The sequence below is a fragment of the Cryptomeria japonica genome, chromosome 10 (genome assembly GCF_030272615.1).
Source record: "Cryptomeria japonica chromosome 10, Sugi_1.0, whole genome shotgun sequence".
In the NCBI taxonomy this organism is placed as follows: Eukaryota; Viridiplantae; Streptophyta; class Pinopsida; order Cupressales; family Cupressaceae; genus Cryptomeria; species Cryptomeria japonica.
In genome coordinates this window covers 366,555,845-366,572,062 of record NC_081414.1, presented here as the reverse complement: position 1 = coordinate 366,572,062, position 16,218 = coordinate 366,555,845, and positions in this window count along the sequence as shown.

Genomic DNA, 16,218 nt, shown 5'->3' with positions numbered 1-16,218 from the left:
AACATGATTATTTGTTTATGATAGTGTTGTAGTGTAATTTAATGAGTTGGTTTGTTCAACATGTTGATGATCAGAGTTTACAGATTAAGGGTTTGTAGAGTATTGTGTATAGATGATTAAGTACAATTTTTCAGAGGTGCACATGAAGATTTGAGTGAGTTATGAGTATCTATGTTATGGCTAGTTTTTCTGTTCGCCAAAGTGTCAGTATTTTGATCTGCATTGTAATATCTTGATTTGTAGATTTGGAGAAAAGTTTGGGATGTTGATATGTATCTTCAACTCAGATGGTTCATGGTTTGTAGCTCCACAAGTGAATTTTCAAGGTTGACAATCATTGTACTTAGTGTTCTTGAAGTTTGGTATAATGATGAGGTGATTCTAGTAATTTGAGTTATTGCAAATGTTGTGGTGGTAATTCATGATGCTTGTGGATATTTCTAGATTGTGTGCCTTTTGTGTTGGTGGTCCTCATTGATCATTGTGCGCATGATTGATGATTTCTCCAATGTGTTGGTGTTCTTCATGTTTTGGCCAACCAGATGCTTGTAGCGTGTTGTGGATGTTTGATGCATAATTCTTGAAGGTATTTTGCATTCAAGGTGTGTGATATGGGTTGGTTCTATGTCTTAGCCGACATTGTTTGGTCAACATTTGATTTTGTAGCTTGTGTGGTTATATTTTTGTAATTAGGTGATGAGTGTTGAGCCGACCTTGTGAAGATTTGATGGCATGTATAAATAAATGTAATATGTTTGTAATTGTCTGTGTATGGATGAGAATCAGAATGTGTATGAGTGAATAAAGCATATATACTTCAAAGGTGGAAAATAAGTGTGAGAAGAAGTTGTTGTGTGCTTAACCAAAACTATAACCAGGTATTAGGAGATGTTATTTCTTCAGTTCATGATCTTTTGAATGTGATCTGAATCTATTTGTAAGACAATGAGTCTTCCCTGGGTTGTAACCCTTTCTTGTTTTTGAGTAATGAGCTCTAGGCAGTGTTCCTGAATGCATGTGCATTCCCCATTGTAATATTTCATATACTTCTAATAGAGTATCATCATATTGTGGGTATGTTCCCACCATGGTTTTTCCCTTGAGGTGTTTTCCACATCAAAAATCTTTGTGTTATGTGTGTTGTTGATTCATGCTTTCATGGTTAATTATTATATATGAGATTAATTTTAATCTGTGTAAGTTTTGAGACAACTAATTCACCCCCCCCCCCTTCAGTTGTCTTCCTGGAATCAAAGCTATTTCATCATGGAGACCATATAATAAACACGGTTAGAACAATCCACTTGTTAATAATGCATTATAACATTATAAAAGTATCACTAAATGACCATCTCCTAGTTAGAACAATCAAAGTATTTTCACATTATACCTAGGTATACTCATACACATATAAGAAACCAAAATATTAAATTCATGGTAAGTGGATTTTAACATCACATGCATTCTCCAATTATGTGATATATAATCCCTTTGTATCTAATCATCCATACAAACATATTCATGCAATCATCAATAACTAACTATATTAGTGGAAACATTATCATCATAATGACCACAAATTTCTTTATCTACATTGATTACCATTTCAATACTTGCATCCTCAGCATTTGAGTGTAGGATCAATGCCATAATACCTACTTTATCACGTGAGGATTAGAGGGGTATTACATCCTCCCCACCTTGGAATTGACTTACACCTATAATTCATAAATACTAAGATGAAAACATCACACACATTAGTATTGAAACTTCTTTACCCAACCTCAAATATGCATCTTTTTCTTGGATATAAGCAACAAAATTATTCCTAAAAAATTATTAACCTAATGAATTAGTTATCAAATGCATTCATTAAACATACATTAATCATAAAGAACAAAATGAAACATTATTCTTCACCCAATCAAATATAATAACACACCAATTCACTCCTTTTCATTAAATATACCATCACTTGGAATAAACATTCTAGCATGAAATAACTTCATATTTTAGTATTTTAACATGGGAATTCATAAAACACAATAAACACAATAGATTTACACCCTTCAAGCAAGATAATTAATTTTTAATATTTATATGCAACAATCACATGAAAAGATAATCATTTACACAAACAATACGCACATACATACTCATCCACATCACTGGGTAGTACACATCACAAGGTTACAAAGTGGACATGTCTCTTTAGACAAGTACCCACACTTTTCCAATAGTGTATCCCAAAGACCAACACCTATAGCTCAAAATCCATAATCTATAACTCTCACTCAGTGGCTTGATGGTGTTAGACCACACACATATATGTTGAGACCATCCATACAAGACCACAATGTATATCCCTTGTTTGCATAAGGTGGTTAGCCTCCAAGAGATAGTCACTACACTTAGGTTGGTAGTGGCTCCTAGCTGCATAATATCTTCACATATCCCCATCCCCAAGGTTCCCTACATCTTGTTGGTTGAAAATTGTGTAAACTGGGGAAGTTCAAAAAATTATGGTTTCAGCTACAATACACAAGATTAAATCTCTCCTAATTATAAGGGAAGGCTCCCCCTTTTGCTTACTACTCTTCTCTACTTAGAATAAAACTCTACCTATGAATCATAATCTAAACATGGGCGGTACATCATCTTAATCTCTTTTTAGAATCGATGTTATTCTTTTCTCTTTCTTCAAAAAAGAAGTTACAATTAGAGCAGTATTAATTTAGACAACTTTAAAGTTACTATTGAATAACTCAAAGTACACTAATGAAAAATACGAATAACAAGAAGCAAAGTTTCCATGAAAACAAAAAGTCTTTTGTTGCTTCCCTAGGACGAGAAAATAGCACTTGAGCACAAGGTCTTCAAAACAATATAATCCTATCAACCTTTAATCAATAACTTCTGTAACCCAAAATGAACTTTACAAGATAACAATACAAAGCACAAAGTCTTTGAATTGATACCTATTTACAACTTTATAAATTTTCACTCGAGATAACAAAGTAAAGCTCAATGTATTTAAATGGTTATCTTTGTACTAATTCTACCTTACAAATGTTCAAATGTAACACAAAATTCACAAAACAAGAGTTGTTCTACTCTTTAACAATAATTCTCCACAATGCTTTTACTTAATCAAAACAAGATTCTACAATAAGAATGACATAAGAACACTCTCACCATAAACCACAATGAATCCAATGCAAGGTTTGGATGCCAAAGATGTTCTCTTATTTGATCAGGTTTGCAAAACAACAATATGAACTCAAAGTTTCATTTTGCTCTTCACTTCTGCAAAGTTTTGTTGCATAAAATTAAGATAGATTCCCTTTTACAATAAGCACCCTCATATATATAGGAGAAGGGCTATGAGAAAAATTAGGAAAAACTCAAATAACTATGACTAAGTCAAAAGTAGAGTTTGATTTGACTTAGGACTTGTGCAATCCTACATGCAAAAATGTATATACAAAATGGCACTTGAAGTGTCAATTTAAATTACAAAATGCCACTATACTAGAATTGCAATAAAATAAACTAAGTGTCAAGAGACACAACTTGTTTCCAAAATTCTTCACTAATGGAGTCTTCATGTTCTTGCTTGGTAGCCTTTACTTTAAAATCGTCAAGTCTTGGTATATGGAATCAAATGTCTGAAATGGAATTACCTAAATAAATTTGAAGAATTCACGGAGTTAGGCAAAAAAGACCAAAAATTGCCAACTGACATTTAAAACCCAATTTGCATAGAAGATGGATCAACACTTGTAAATTGAACTTATAGCCCTGATTTACACGTGTGTGAATTTGGTGTAAATCAAGTTTACAAAACCCCATTTACGCTTAAGTGAACAAGTGTAGTGCAAAGGTGTATTTCAAAATTGTAAGTCCAAACCGCACTTGTGAGTGGCACTATTACTAGTGACAAGGTGTAGATCAAGTTTATAAACCTGAACTACACCTAAGAAATGTCATATAAGGAAAGTGTAGTTCGGGTTTATAAACTTGATCTACACTTGTGCATATTATTAACAAAATGATGTAGTGGTGTAGCTCGGGTTTATAAACCCGAACTACATCTCTAATGCAAACAAAGGTAGGACAAGTGTAGGTCAGGTTTATAAACCTAAACTACACTTAAGGTGTGACATATAAATAATGTAGTTCAGGTTTACAAACCCGATCTACACCTTACATGAGTTTTTTTTACATGGCTAAGAAGTGGTGTGAGTTGGGGTTCAAACCTGATTTACACTTGACTATAAAATTTTAAGGGAAGTGTAATTTGAGTTTGTAAACCCGATTTACACTTGTGTGCACAAAAGAGGTGTAATTTGTATTTTTGAACCTAAATTACACTAAAACACAAAAACTAACTTAAAAGACCCAAAAAAAGGACTAGAATCTCTATCAATAATTGAGGGTCCTAAATCACGCATGAGGGTGAATAAAGACTACCCTGGAAAGCATGCTTAGAGCACATGAGCTACAAATTGGACAAAATTTGTAGGGGTTATCCCATGTTTCATCAAATCTGAAATCAATTATAATGCATCTACTTCCTCGTATACACTCAACCAAGTCCACCTCATACGTCCTTGGAGAGAAATTCACATTACAACACCAAACCAGCATTCAAAAACAAATAAAGATAAACTAGTTCAGCCACCAAAGTTAATAAATAAAAGAGAAAAGAAAAGAAATTATCAACTTCAACAATATAGTAACTAAAATCCTAGGAATTGGAAACACTAAATCAAATGTAAGAACAAAATCTATGTGCAAAAGATTCATAAATTGTGGCTAAACCATCATTGACAAAGATAAATAATTTTTTGGCCCTCACAAGCAATATGAAATAAATCACTATAAGTTGTGCATTACATCACTATGAGAAAAATTAGCCACCAAACAAGGAGGGAACAGTGTCATGGAATTTCTCTCCAATGAGAAGAATTACTCAACATAAATATATGTACATGAATCCTCAACAAAATAGATATTTGCTAACACCTTTATGGCATGCAACCTTTATGCCCAAGATTAGGGAGAACCTAGGGATGTTGTCTACATTGGCTGAGATGTGGCAAATCAAGCATAGTTCATTTCATCTCTCAAGTAGGGAGATGTTGGTAACATTGGTAGATGTTTAGAGGATTTTGAGGATACCTATTACAAGGGAGATGGTGGTATATAATCAACATGGTGATGCAGATGCTCTGCACCAAGCATTTGGTAATGAGGACCTATCGATCAAGTGAGATGGGACAATTAGATGGAGGGATATGTTGGAATTATTCCATCTACTCCCATTGATTATAACATGGATTATTGGGGCTACATGTTCCCCAATATGAAATCGCACAAGTTTGAGATGAAATGGGGCCATGCACTGGAGTAGATGATTATAGATGAGGCTCGCTTCACTTGGGGCATGTGTCTATTGGTGCACTTGTACCATGATCTCCATCAATTTGTTTACATGGGTAGCATGATTTTATCCAAACCTAGGACATTACTCCATGTAGGGGCTTACAATCACATAGCCACTTTGAGTCTAGTTTGCATGAGGTTGTGGGGTAGGACAACCCAATGTACACATGTACAACACGATCACTGATCACCAAAGGCTCGACAAGATGGAATACTAAAGAATTTATTCATGGCATTGACTCAGTGACATGGAGACCATATCTATATTGTGAGGACTAAGAGTCTGATGATATTGCATTTCCTTTTCTTTTTTCAGACCAAATGCCTCATTAGATGGATATAGTACATTATAGAGACACATCTACTAGATCGGGTGTCTCTGCTAAACCCACAATAGGATTGAGAGGGGAGGAGTAAATGAGTTTGGATCTCTTAAAATTGATCAATCAAATTATAATAAATATTTAAACATTCTACAACAATACTAAAAAACAACAACCATCAACACATCAACACCAGATTTATGTGGAAAATCTAACGGGTAAAAGCAATGGTGAGAATAATGCTCACAATAGAAATAAAATTGATTACAATATTTTAGGCTCATTTCCTAGGAGCATCATACACCTCATGGACCTGTAAAACTAAGCTGCACTATATTAGGGAAAGATACATGGACTTGCAAAACTGAGGCACATCGCTTCAAGGAAAAATACAAAGGATTGCCAATACAACCACTATCTTTCAACAACAAAAAAGAATTGAAAAAATGATATGAGAAGAATCTCCTGATCATGAAATATTCCTTGAATCTATGTATCAAGCGAACAATGTCATGGAAAATACATCTGACATCCACCATTGTCTTAGAACACTGTCATATTGAATATATCACCATCAAAGCTCTTCACAAACTGACATTTGCACATCTACAATATCAAATCTATTTGTACATAATTCACATTCACTTCAAATCTATATACACTCTATCAATACATAACTCATAAATTTTCACCCCTTAAATACAAGTTAGATAATCAAAAACCTAGTTTCAACCACATACAGAATAAACAATATTGAATCAAAATTAGCCACCCAGACCAAAAATACCCAAATCAATCCAGTCCATGAGATAGAGGAGACCCAAATCCATCGCAACCTTCTAGGTTGAATCAAATGAACCACACATTCTTTGACATCCTCCAAAGTCAACACCAAACATAACATGTAGATAAGCAATAAAATTCAGCAACTAGTTGACCAAAAACATCTTCTAATACAATATATCTAACGTGGATGTCCACACACTATGGTGAGACCCATAAAAATGTTCTAACTTAGCCTTCAATGCATATCTTGACCAAAAAGTATGATCCAATGATTATAATCCAATCGCCACACTGAAAAACATATCACAGCTGAATATACCAAGCATAGACCAACATAGCTCACTTGCAGAACAAAAACACTATGAAAGAATTAAACTAGAATACCGCACAAACCAAATAAACACATCCATTGAACCACAACATAATACTCAACATATATGCATATATATATAATCTTCACCATCTAGAGGAATGCAAAGCATTCTACCACTAGGGCATTAAGTACTCTTTTTTGCATATTGAACTTGCAACAATTGTAACTACAAATTAAACAACACTAAACAAAGAAACGTGCATCAAACTCAAAAACAACATCAAATACAGAAACCTCCACTAATACAAGATCATATCTAGACCAAACTCCATCCAGCCCATAAATTTTGGCATCAATGACAACACAACTTAGATATCCAACAGTCTCCTCCTTTGTCATTGATGGCAATACTTGAGAAATAAGCATAGTAACACTAAAATTTCTCTCCCAAAAATCAATAGTTCTCTCCCCCCTTTGACATCAAAGACAAAGGGTGCAACATGACATCTTGATCTATGCATCATTCCATGTGACATTGCTCTCCATCGACCAAAAATAAATCACATTCTCCATTGCTCCCCCTAAGAGCAACAATATCATCAATCCAAGAGATAAATAATAGGCCTTGATTCTCCCCATAGAAAGATGCACCTCATCTATGCATCTAGTTAGAGAAATGAGGGGAAATGACCCCTAATTTCAACCTGAGGTACTCAGAAGTACCCTTTGCCAACACTTTGGTAAAGATGTTCGCAACCTACTCTTTTGTAGAAATATAATCCAGTTTGATTTCCTTTTTAATAAACTTCTCTCTTAATAAATGATACCTAATTGAGATATGTTTAGTTCTTAAGTGCATTACTAGATTCTTTGAAATATTTATATTACTAGTATTATCACACATGATGGGAATAGATTCATCATATATTACTCTAATATCCTTAAGCTTTTGTTTCATCCACACAACTTGAGTACAACAAGGTGTTGTTGCAATGAATTATGTTGATGCAATAGATAGAGATAATAAATCTTACTTCTTACTTAACCAAGAAACCAACCTATCTCCCGAGAAAAATTATGCACCTCCACTTGTGCTTTTCCTATCATCAATACTTCTAGCCCAATCAAAATCTTTATATGTTTTTAGCATGAAATATTCATTCATCTTATACCAAAGACCAAAATTTGGGATTCCTTTTAAGTACCTAAAAATCCTCTTTACTGCTTGACCATGTGATTGTTTCAAATTAGCCTAAAATCTTGCAACTTAACAAACAACCCATATGATATCTAGTCTTGATTCAATCAAATATAATAATCCTCCAATCATGGAACCGTACTTCTTCCTATCAACTTCTGGAGATTTATCATCTTTTCTTATATTGTGCCTCCACAACTCACACCCCTTTTCTCTTCTTAAGAAAAGGGGACCCCCCCTTTTTTATTTTCTTGCATGTTTGTTTTTTTTGTTTCCTTTCCTCCCTTTTTTTTTCCCTTGCCCTTGTTGATCTTTGGTGTTTTTTGCTTTTTTCCTTTTTCTTTTCTTTTATTTTTCTTTTCCCTTCCCCTTCTCCTCGTTTTTTTTTTTTGTCTTTTTGAGGATTGGAGATCAGGCTTTACCTCTCCCTTTTCCGCTTTTAGGGATGGGGGAGGTCTAATCCTCGACCCCCCTTTTTTGTGTGTGTTTCCTATGGTGGTCTTTTTCAGGGATAAAGGATGTCAACATCACTAACCCCTGTTCTCTTCCATCGGGGATCCTCGATCCTTGATCCCAGATGGCCCTCCTCCCTCAAATTGGCATTTAATTCACCTTCCCATACATATAAAACAACATTACTACATCATTTCTCTCATTGTTGCTCGAGTTTTTTGGGTATCCTCTCATGCTTTTATGCTTTCTTATGCTAGTTTCCAGCTTGCATTATGATTTTATGAGTAACGAGTTTGGTGTTTAGCTCTAAGTCATTCTTCAAGGTGGGTTTGTTTTCTTTTCTTTTCCCCTTTCTTGTTTTGCATATCTTTTCTCTTTCTTTGGGTCGTTAGGGTTTCTTTCTCATTTTGTCCTCCCTCCTATTATTTTGGGGGTGACTTTAGGGTTTTTGTCTCGCTTGGTTTTTTTTGTGTTATATTTTGCTGCTTGTTTTGTTTTCTTCCTTGCCATAGTTTCTCATTTTGCAACATAGGATGATTTTAGCATCTATTTCGAGATCAACAAAAGTTGAAGCCTGAGACTAAGGTTTCCCATTTTTCTTCATGTTTATCACTTGCTTGATACACTTCGATGATCATGGTCAATCATTGATTCTTATTATCATGAATTGAGGATATTGTCATCCTTGATCCCTTCCTTTTAGAATCATCACCTCAAGCACCTCGAGATTGGGGACACCTTCATCCCCAACCCCCACCAGTTCCATTATAAGAATCAATCAAAGATCAGGGATGATGGCTTCCCTAACCCTAAAAAATCCTAAGAGACTATTTGAAAGCAGTGATCGGGGATATTATCATCCCTGACCCCTGAATGTTGTAAATCTCTAACTTTTGGGAAGGAATCTAATAAGGTGTTTTTTGCCAATTAATATAGTTGTTACTTGCTTTGTTCAGTTTCAATAATAAGACTCCTAGTACCACTTTTTAGGTGTAGAATCGGTAATGTCTAGATCAAGAGTGGTTGTGTTGAAGTTGAAATTTGACTCTTACCTTCCTCCAATGAAGTTGCATTCTTCAGGATCGGGATATTATTGATATAAATATTGATCATGCAGATTTGAATGAATTCTTGCAAAGAATGACTAGGCTGGATGGGAGAACCACTTGGGCCACTTAATTGGGACTATAAAAATTAGTTCAAGTAGTAGGGTTCCCACTAGCCTTACAATCTCCTTATTTGATAATGGCATGTGCTTACAAATACAATCTAAATGAAAGAATGGTTTATGGCCCACTCAATAATGTGATCCTAGACATCACTTCGGGTGCTATAGAGGATGCTTTCCATATCCATAAATATGATTCATATGCACATATCATAGTCACTCGTTGTGAGGCCCTACCCCGAGCCGTCATAGCATTTCAATTATTTTCATGTTAAACCTATTATTGATACTATATTTTGATGCATTATGGACATAAATTTTATATGATCCAGTGTTTGGATAACATTGATATGATTATGTCATTTACTTTGATTTGCAGTACTTTATTTTGATGCTTGAAATTATGGATGCATGCTCTATAAATGATTTAATTCCATGTTTATGATGATGATGCCATTTAGTAGATTATTGTATGTGGATGTTATCAGATAATTGGATACTTGATTTTTATAATTGAAATTTTATGTGATGTCGAATTGTATTCTTTTTTATAATATTATATGTGATTTTTGGAATTACTAATGTGCAAGTGAGATGTGCAGGAAAATTATTCCATGTGACCATGGAGACTATTCAGAGAATCAAGCCTAGGCCTATGTGCAATTGTGAAGCCAAGGGTTGTCTATTTGGAGAGACAACACTTCATTTGTAAATGTGTTTTAATTTAGAAATTGTTTAATTTATAAATTCCAAAAAAAGGGACATTTGTCATGTGTAATTTAGTGATGTGTAATTCTTTTTGTAGTGTCACTTGACACATGTGTTGTAGGATGACTTGGCATTGACATGTCTCTTTTGAGGAAATTTTTTTTACCAATGCATATTTTTCAATTATCCTAGAATGGTCCCAAGAAAGCCTTGGATAGGGAGCCATTAGAAAGCTCAACTCAGGGTTGACCTGTAGGTAAACTTTGGGTGACTTTCTAGGGGGTTAAACTAACTCCTAGGGTCAAGTTAGGGGCATTTTTAGTGGGTCATATGATGTACCTATGGATTAAGGCCAAATTTAGCCATGTGTCCACTCCCTAGGGCCTGTTTAGCCTCCCCAAAAATTGAGTTTCCCAAGTTGGTTGAATTTTAACTTTAGAGGAGCCTTCCTAGGTTAGATAACCCTCCTCATGAGTGGCATTTCTCTTCCCCATTCCTTTTACATTTTTTGAGGTGTCTTGGCTAAAGAGTTTGTAAGGTATTGGGAAGACCAACCAATGAACATCATTCACCCTTCCCAAGTAGGTTGGAAAGATTTAGGAGTGTCTTCATAGGGAATAGTTTGGAAGGATGAAGTTTGATCACCCACTCTCCATTTTGGAGACTTAGATTCTTGAGCAATTTTTGTAAGTTTTTTAGAGGATTTTGGCTAAGTCTTGAGAGGAAAAGGTTGTGGATTTGGGCATCTCTCCTACAACTTCTTTTCACCCTTTTGGTAGATTTAAGGTTGGTTGAACTCCTATCTCATGTATGTTGTTGTTTTTGAAAAGATTGTTGTTGTATTTGTTTTTCCATTGTTGTTTTTTTTCTATATGTGAAAGAAGATGTTGAGTTCTTCCCTATGTGTTTTTGGTTGAGTTTTTATGTTATTGTTTTGGGAGTTTTCAAGGCCAAACTCACCCTTGGGAGGGTAGAGTGGCCTTGGGGTGAAGGGTTGTTTGATAGCCTATAAGTGAGAGGCTCTCTTTGGAAGAGAGTGATTCACAAGGGATTTTGTGACCCTTGTTGCATAGTGATTTGTTTATGCAATGGGGGTCATAAGGGGAGTTTTGTTGGCTTGTATGCCTTGGGGGACATAAGGGATTATAGGGACAAGTTTGGAACTTGTGGATGTGTTTATTTGTAGCCTTGCTATGAGATTATGTTCTCTACTTGCAAAATTCTCCTCAAGGTACTTAGTCCACCTTCACCCCACTTGAAAAGTCACATATGTGATGTTGTTTAGCCTAGGGTTGGGAGTGTGAATGTTGTGAATTTTTCTTGCTTGTATGTGTTTGAATGTGTGTTTCTCGTCTAGCCTTGGTTCTCCTAGCTCAGGGGTGGCTTCTTGTAAGCCTAGTTTGGGAGGTGAGCCTCCATGGTCACAACCTCAATCTTTTATTGCAAGTTGCTTAGAAAATGATTGGAAGAAAAAGCTTGAAGTTGATACTATTCTTTATTTGTATTAAGAAAATAAATGTATTGGGAAGCCCTCATTTAGTAGAAATGAGAGGCTAGTCTTTGTACCTACCTATTTGTAAAACAAATTCCATGAAGTTTTAAATGTATTTATTTGACTAAGTTTTACCATGAAATCAAATGCATTTTATTTGAAGTATATTTCCTTGCAAAGTGAAGAATGCATTGTTGAAGTTATATTTTTAATGATATGTATTTATAGGAAAGGATTAAGCATGAAATTTATAGTTGTTCTTATTGCTATTTGAAAAGGAAATGAAATCATCTAAATGTTTATAGTGCAGTTTTAAATAAAAAAGAGAAGAAATGTTTATTTCTATCTATAGTTAAACACAAAATTTAATAGGCAATTGAGAAATGTTCTTTTTAATCTTACATAGCATCTTCTTGTTATTAATCAATGGATTCTAGGAAGATTTATATTGCAACTGTAAATAAATTAATTCTACTAATTTTTCTATTATGTAAATGCATGTTAAGTAGGAAAAATAAATAGACTTTCAGAATGAATATTAGTATTGAATTACATCATGTTGTTTATGGATTTAATATTTTTTTTTGAAAAGTTAGTTGCAGCTGTAAATAAATAAAACTCTGTCATATTTTTACATTTTGTAAAAGCAGTAAATAAATCTAGATATAGTTATTTAAATCAACATGTTAACTATATGTTATTGATGAGAAACAAATTTATTCTATTCTGATATTTAATAATATCCTACTGCTGAGTAAATCATTTAAGAATATAAATATATACATACATATTATATCCAATATATATACACATATATTTATATTATAAAGGGGTTAAGTTTTAATGCCTTTATATTTAAAAATTCACACACACACACACACACACACACACACACACACACACACACACACACACACACACATATATATATATATATATATATAATCTGAAAATGAAATATGTTGCAAATTTTATATTCTGGTCCATTCTAGATTTATGCATGTCTGCATATGTGTGTGTGTGTGTGTGTGTGTGTGTGTGTGTGTGTGTGTGTGTGTGTTTATTTATTTAAATATTTAAATGTAAAAAAATAAATTAATAGCAAATACAAATTCTCCCATACCCTCAGAGCCGAAGCTCCCTACGTGTTGCCTTTGGGCAGCTCGGGGCCCTCTATGGGCCGCGACCCACAGGGGCGCCCGTGGCCGCCACTGTGGGCTGCAACCTATAGTGGCGACTGCGGGTGCCACTGTGGGTCGCAACCCATAGCGGTGGTCTCGGCCGCCACTGTGGGTGGCCACCCGCAACGGCTGTCGCCTCCCTCTTGTAGACTACGAGCCCTTTCAAACCCTCCTCCTTCCAACCCCCGCAGCACATCCTTTTCGGCCTTCCTTTGGCCCTTGTGGAAAGTATTTCGCCTTCGCCTCCATGAAACCCTGCACACACACACACACACACACACAAACAAGAAAAAGAAAAAGAAAAAAAGAATATGTTAGAACAAAGTATCCCTAACCCAATTTCGGGTTAGGGTTAGCTTTGATAAGAATAAGAATGTAAGTTTAGTTAAGTAAGGATATCAAAACCCTAGTTAGGGTTCAAAAAGATAATAATATTAAAGTAAATAAGAAAGGTGGGGAAAACTTTTTAAATTTAAAAACAAAAAGATAACCCCCATGTGTAAACTAATTATTGTTTAGGAAATAAAGGATTATTTCTATTAATGAATAAAAAGGTATTTAGTTCTAAATGAAGTTTTAATAATTTAGGCAAATATTTATATGTTTGCATATATATATATATATATATATATATATATATATATATATATATATATATATATATATATATATATATATATATATATATATATATATATATATATATATATATATATATATATATATATATAAAATGTATAATGTAAAATTTTAACCTAGAAGGTCATGGTTGTCTAGATATTTGATAGTTGAAATTTAAATATCTATGGGGAATTTTAATTTGATCTTAATATAAAATGAATTTAATAGTCTAATATTTTTTTGATGGGTTAACCTTATTAGTTAAATTTAAAAGCATATGCCCAATTAATTATTTTAATATGAGTTGACATCATTTTATTTAGTCATGGAGTAATTAAATTCTATTGAGATGATTAATATCTCTCGATTCTTGTTGGAGAATTTTAATTAGGGGAAATTAATTAATTTAATTAGATTAATTATTTAAGTTGTGTCGGCCCTTTTTAGGGAATAATTAGTCTTCTCTAAATATTGACGCTATAATGATGGAGTTGATTAAATCAACTTTAGGAAATCATTCTATTTAACTCAGAGTTAACCCTTAGTTAAGACAAAACTTGTTTATTCCATTTTAAATGTAGATTATTTAATGTATTTATGTTGTTTAAAAAAAAAAATTGTTGTTCATTTTTTGCCCAAAAGTTTGGGCATGACACTCACAAAGAGAAATACTACCAACAAGAGAAGGACCCCATGAGCTACATCATTGATAATTTAATGAAAAAGTCCAAGAAACCAAGCCAGCTTGAGCAAATAAAGATTTTTCATTGGGCTTACTTTCACAAGGATGACAAGGATTATTTCACTCTCCTTAGTAGGGTTTTAGGGCTGCCATATCAAAAGAATTCCACCCTTAAATGCTTCTTTCCATCAAGACTATCTTAGCTAGGACCAGATATATTGATTAGGGAAAAATAATTAGAGATAATTTGGATGAGCAGCTACAACGAGTTAAGACAAACCCAAGGTTTCACAAGACCTCTTATGTGGTATATTTACTTGTTGGAGATTGTTGGGGTTTGTTGATAGCATGAGCTTGTATGGTTGTCATTGATGTCAAAACTGGTTATCTAGATGGATATTAATCTAAATATGCTTTGTCAGATCTAGTTATTTGGATGGATGTTGGGAAGGATATGCTTTTGGTGTTGATTGTGTCATCTTGTATTCAGGGTGGTCTGGAATGCTTTTGGTGCCCTATGGATATGTTAGTAATCATATTGCAATTTAGTGGATCATTTTCTTTTGATCTGGTTATGTGTTGTAACGTGTTAAGATGTTAATTTGGGTCTCACCATCGTGTGTGGAGATCTTCATGGAGTATTTTGCATAGTAAAAGGTTATGTGGTCTACTAGTTATTATTTCTACACATTACATATGAGAACACCCTTTGGAGTATGTGTTAGCATGTGTGAATCATTGTATCAATCATGGAAGGATGTATTGTGATATGTTTTGGTCCCCTCTTTTTCCTAGAGTGGACCTATCTAAATATTTTAGGTCTAGGTAGCTTATTTTGTGTAATATTATTCATTCTATTTTGGCCTACCCTTAATTAGGATTTCAATGTTGTATCTCATAGTTAAGATGAATAGATGGATGAATTGTGTGTGTATGAGAAGTGTATGTAAATGATTTGCAAGTAGATTTGAGTTTGTGGTGATGCGAAAGTAAGTATGAGTAGAGATTTGAAGGTGATATATTCTAGAAGATAGTGTCTTGGGACAATGAAGATTATTAGAGATGTTTTTTATGATATTGGTTGCTTGATTTAGTTGTTCAAGGATAATTTCATGATCAGGAGAATCCTTCTCAATTTCAATTCAGCTATTCCAGTCATTGTTGATTGACAATGAGTCCTTCGACAAAAAATTGTATCTTGTCCTAAATAAATGTTCTTTAGTTGTGCAATTCCTCTTTGTATCTTGCCTAAGGTTTTGTGCCTAACTTCTACAAGTCCTTCATGTGTTGGTTCTCCATGGCAGTAAGCCTAAAATGTTTTAAACATTGTTATTTATATTGTGAGTTAGATTCTCATCGTGGTTTTTCATGTGTCCATGTGTTCATGTATGAATGTTTGATGCTTATATGTTGATGATTAATGTATTATTACTAAATTAGTTGATGTTGTTTATTAATAATTGATTCACCCCCTCTCAGTCTTGTCGGGTGTTTAACAATTGGTATCAAAGCAAAGTTCTTATTTGGAAAGCTTCACCACTTGAGGTAGATCTAGAGATGGTGCAGGTGCTTCATGTTAAAGCACTGATGTTTGATGGAATAATTTTAATTATTAGAAGGAAAGAATGGGGTCATACTTGGAAGCATTGCAGAATGGAATCTAAGAGATTATTCAGATAGATTATCAACACCCTTTGAATGGACCATCAACTCTGGACGAAATTAAGGCTCGGGAGACAAATGCAAAAGCTAGAACATTTCTTATCAGTTGACTTAGTGATGAAGTATTTAGAAACATTAAAGGAATGAAAGAAGTTGTGTTATGCATATGAAGACTCAACAAGC